This window comes from Triticum dicoccoides, chromosome 4A (assembly GCF_002162155.2).
Source record: "Triticum dicoccoides isolate Atlit2015 ecotype Zavitan chromosome 4A, WEW_v2.0, whole genome shotgun sequence".
Lineage (NCBI taxonomy): Eukaryota > Viridiplantae > Streptophyta > Magnoliopsida > Poales > Poaceae > Triticum > Triticum dicoccoides.
The window spans coordinates 733,234,353-733,239,883 of NC_041386.1; the positions used below are offsets into that span (position 1 = coordinate 733,234,353).

A 5,531-nucleotide genomic window follows, 5' to 3' on the forward strand; every position below is an offset into this window, starting at 1 on the left:
CTCCCCCGCTCACTATTATAAGATGTCCTAACGTTTTTCTAAGTCAGGATGTATGTAAACACATTTTAATGTATTTTGTTCGCCTGTTGCAGTTTGTATGTAGTCCATATTAAAATATGCAAAATCTTATATTAGTGAACGGAGAGAGTAATTTTTGATGGTGGGTTCTGGACTCCTCTCGTTAATGTTTTTGGAGATGGATGTGATGTTTGTGTTCCTGTAGTTGTAATCGTTGGTTGCATGTATCAAAGAACGTATCTACATGAACCAATGATTGTAAAAACAAAGAAAATTGTAACACACGGACAATTAAGTACGGTAAAAACCCTTTCCATGTATAACAAGCAAGTGGCAGCACTTTAGAAAAAACATGCGTCTGCCGGGAGTCGAACCCGGGTCTATTGCTTGGAAGGCAATTATCCTAACCGTTGGACTACAGACGCAATGATTACACTAATTTAGATGAAAGTTTATTTATCAAGGAAGCTGCTGTTTTCACACTACCTACCATGAGTCCGCTAACATTTTTGGGCTTGCTCTCACAGAATGCACATCGACAAACTTAGCAAAAACTGATAACTATTTGATGCCCTCGTCTACTAACAATGCGTTTGGTTCGACCTAGGTAACGCATTCGGTTTGCTGTAACGGGACAAGCTGCTTCCAATTAATTTTCGCAATATGTTCTTTCGTTGGTTCGTGCGGTCGAATCCTGATTTTCTAATCACCTCCGGATCGGGTGGTGTTGATTTTATGAATCGCTGTATCGGAAAGCGTTGTTATGGAAAACGTCGACAGCGAGACAAACGCTAGCTATGGTTTTGAAAACGCGGCGCTGGACCATATTGGCGACCTTAAGGTGCCGGGACCTAATGGGATGTCGGCAATTGTCTTTAAGAGGCATTGGCATTTTATGGGGGATAAAGTAGTGGAAGAAGTGCTAGCTGTACTGAACGGAGGAGAGATCCCGGAGGGCTGGAACGATACAATGGTCGTGCTCATACCTAAAGTTAAAAACCCGAAGAGAATCAAGGATCTCCGGCCAACAAGTCTATGCAATGTGATATACAAACTAGTGTCAAAAGTCATTGCAAACTGGCTTAAGTTAATTCTTCCTGGTATTATTTTAGAGAATCAAAGAGCGTTTGTGCCGGGGAGACTAATCACAGACAATGTCCTTATAGCATACGAGTTGTCCCACTACTTGCTAAATAAGAGGACCGGGAAGGCTGGGTATGCGGCAGTCAAAGCAGACATGAGCAAAGCCTATGATAGGGTCGAATGGTGCTTTTTGGAGGCAATGATGGGTAAGCTAGGTTTAAGCAGAAGATGGGTTGAGCTAATTATGAAATGTGTGAGGACAGTGAGATATCAGATCAAAGTGAATGGAGAGCTTACCCAACAATTCAGCCCGTCACGGGGCCTTAGGCAAGGAGATCCGGTGTCTCCCTACTTATTTGTAATATGTGCGGAAGGACTGTCAGTGTTGCTTGCGGATGCAGAATGGAATGGTACGCTACATGGAGTCAAAATCTGCCCAAGGGCGCCATGTGTATCACATCTATTCTTTGCGGACGATTCCATGTTATTGATCAAAGCGGAGTAGCAGGAAGCGGCAGCCCTCCATGGTGCTTTACAATTGTATGAGGACTGTTCTGGGCAGTGTATCAATGTGGAAAAGTCGGCCATAATGTTCAGTCAAAATACAGGATACGCAGAGAGGAACTCGGTTAAGGACACCTTGGAATACAGAATGATGATTGGAATGAGAAATACCTCGGTCTACCCGTTCATGTCAGGCGATCCAGGAAGAGGGCGTTCAATTATATCAAGCGCAACATATGTGGGAGAGTTCATGGGTGGCAAGAAAGGCTCCTAGCAAAAGAAAGCAAAGAAGTTCTTGTGAAGGCCGTGGCTTAAGCTATTCCCGCCTTCGCCATGTCATGTTTCGACCTCACCAAAACATTCTGTGCAGAGTTGAACACACTAATGTGTATGTTTTGGTGGAGTCAGCAGGACAAGCAAAACCCGATGCATTGGATAAGTTGGGACAAGCTAACTCAGCGAAAGTAATGGGTGGATTGGGGTTCAGAGATAAGCATAGCTTCAATATGGCAATGTAGTCAAGGCAGTGGTGGTGACTCCTCCAGAACCCGAACAGCCTTTGCGCAAAGGTCTTGCAGGCGAGATACTTCCCCGGGAGGACCGTGCTAGAAGCTGAAGTCCATGATGGGATCTCATATTCTTGGCGGAGCATTCTCCATGGGTTGGACCTCGTGAAGCAGGGATATATATGGAGGATTGGGGACGGGTCCAATGTACACATCTGGTCGGACCCTTGGATACTGAGACCATGGTCACGGAGAGTTATCACACCACTGGGGGCCAATCTCCTCACAACGGTCAGTGAGCTAATCAGCCCAGTCACTGGAAAATGGGATGAGGTGCTTGTCCGAGACACCTTTAGCGAGGAGGACACAAAACAGATCCTAAACATTCCGCTTCAGGAGGGGGTGGATGACTTTACTGCCTGGCACTTTGATACGAAGGGTGAATATTCCGTCAAAAGCGCTTATAATCTCCATGTTGAGTTATGCAAGCAAGTACAAATAGGGGCACCCGAATCGGGTTCCTCGGTCGCAGGACAATTGAATAGGCATGATGACCCAACCTAGAAACGCATATGGAAAATGCGGTGCCCAGTAAAGTTGCAGATGTTCGTTTGGAGGATGAAGCACCAGTCATTGGCACTATGCACTAATCTTAAGAGGAGAGGTATGAGGCTGGAGCGCTCTAGCTGCTTCATCTGCGGGAGGGCCGAGGAGGATGGGGCGCACCTGTTTATAAAATGCAAGCTGGTCAAGGAAGGATGGCGAGCAATGGGCCTTGAGCAGGAACGCGTGCAGCTTGAGAGCATCAGGGGGTGCATGCAATGCTTGATAAGTTGTGGGATCTGGATGAGAGGAAAAGGATGCTTATAGTAATTTTTGGTGGCATTGGTGGATAAACAGGAACAAGATTCGAGAAGGGGAGCTGCCGGTCGCGCCACTAGAGTTGCTTTTGAAACAGACTCACAATTGCTTGCAGATGCTTTGGACATTTGGAAGGCGGATTCCTCACCCTTTGCTGCAGTAATCGAAGACATACAGCTCCAACTCAAGATGTGGTTCTCAAAGTTCACTATACAAGCCTGCCGTCGAGAGGCAAATTCTGTTGCGCATGAATTAGCTCAAATAGGTCGTATATGTTTACCAAATAATTGTACGGAGTGGAACACAACTGTATCGCCCACTGTGGCTGATCGTGTGTTGGGCGATATGCACAACCACCGTTAATCTATAAAGCTATTCTTTGACTTCAAAAAAAAAATCAATGTCATGGAACAAGATGGTGGCAGCACTTCAGAAAAAATTGCGTCTGCGTGGAATCTATAACCCGGGTCTATTGCTTGGAAGGCAATTATCCTAACCGTTGGACTACAGACGCAATGGTGACACTAATTTAGATGAAAGTTTATTTATCAAGGAAGTTTCTGTTTTCACACTACCTAGCATGAGTCCGCTAACATTTTTGCGCCTGCTCTCACAGAATGCACATTGACAAACTTAGCAAAAACTGATAACTATTTGATGTCCCCATCTACTAACAACATGTTTGGTTCGCCGGTATCATACACCCACCATTTACCTTCCTCAAAAGAGCCACCATACCTACCTATTATGGCATTACCATAGCCATTCCGAGATATATAGCCAAGAAACTTTCCACCGTTCCGTTTACTATGACACGCTCCATCATTGTCATATTGCTTTTGCATGATCATGTACTTGACATCGTATTATTGGCAAGGCCACCTTCATAATTCTTTCATACATGTCACTCTTGATTCATTTCACATCCCATGTACACCGCCGCACGCATTCACATAGAGTCATATTTTGTTCTAAGTTTTGAGTTGTAATTCTTCAGTTGTAAATCAATAAAAGTGTGATGATCTTCATTATTAGAGCATTGTACCAAGTGAGGAAAGGATGATGGAGACTATGATTCCCCCACAAGTCGGGATGAGACTTCGGACTTTATAAAAATAAAAGAGGCCAAAGAAGCCCAAATAAAAAAAAGGCCAAAGAAGCCCACAAAAAAATGAGACAAAAGAGAGAAGGGACAATGTTACTATCCTTTTTTCACACTTGTGCTTCAAAGTAGCACCATGATCTTCATGATAGAGAGTCTCCTATGTTGTCACTTTCATATACTAGTGGGAATTTTTCATTTTAGAACGTGGCTTGTATATTCCAATGATGGGCTTCCTCAAAATTCCCTAGGTCTTCGTGAGCAAGCAAGTTGGATGCACATCCACTTAGTTTCTTTTGTTGAGCTTTCATACATTTATAGCTCTAGTGCATCCATTGCATGGCAATGCCTACTCACTCACATTGATATCTATTAATGGGCATCTCCATGGCCTGTTGATACGCCTAGTTGATGTGAGACTATCTTCTCCCTTTTTGTCTTCTTCACAACCACCATCCTATTCCACATATAGTGTTATATCCATGGCTTGCGCTCATGTATTGCATGAGAGTTGAAAAAGCTGAAGCGCGTTAAAAAGTATGAACCAATTGCTTGGCTGAAACCAAGGTTGTGCATGATGGGAGTATTTTGTGTGATGAAAATGAAGCATAACCTAATTATATGATTTTGTAGGGTTAAGCTTTCTTTGGCTATGCTATTTTGATAAGACTTGATTACTTGTTAGTATGCTTGAAGTATTAATATTTTTATGTTAATATGAACTTTTATCTTGAATCATTTGGATCTAAACATTCATGCCACAATAAAGAAAATTACATTGAGAAATATGCTAGGTAGCATTCCACATCAAAAATTCCGTTTTTATCATTTACCTACTCGAGGACAAGCAGGACTTAAGCTTGGGGATGCTTGATACGTCTCCAACGTATCTATAATTTTTCATTGTTCCATGCTATTATATTACCTGTTTTGGATGTTTATGGGCTTTACTTGACACTTTTATATCATTTTTGGGACTAACCTACTAACTGGAGGCCCAGCCTGAATTGCTGTTTTTTTGCCTATTTCAGTGTTTTGAAGAAAAGGAATATCAAACGGAGTCCAAACGGAATGAAACCTTCGGGAGCGATCTTTTTGGAACAAACGCAATCCAGGAGACTTCGAGTGGTCATCAAGAAGCAGCCAAGGCGGCCACAAGGGCGCAAGCCGCGCCCTAGAGGGGTGGGCGTGCCCCCACCCTCGTGGGCCCCTCATGGCTCTCCTGACTGACCTCCTTCGCCTATATATATCTACGTACCCCAAAAACAGCCAGGAGCACCACGAAACCCTATTTCCACCGCCGCAACCTTCTGTACCCGTGAGATCCCATCTTGGAGCCTTTTTCGGCGCTCCGCCGGAGGGGGAATCGATCACGGAGGGCTTCTACATCAACACCATAACCTCTCCGATGAGTTGTGAGTAGTTTACCACAGACCTTCAGGTCCATAGTTATTAGC

The 5,531-nt window shown here is 43.9% G+C and overlaps 1 non-coding gene across 1 annotated transcript; it reads right to left on the bottom strand.

The window, feature by feature from the left end:
• Nucleotides 1-371: 371 nt before the first annotated feature.
• Nucleotides 372-443, bottom strand: TRNAG-UCC. Its single transcript has one exon. It is a non-coding gene; the product is annotated as a tRNA-Gly (tRNA).
• Between the last annotated feature and the right edge of the window lie 5,088 nt (nucleotides 444-5,531).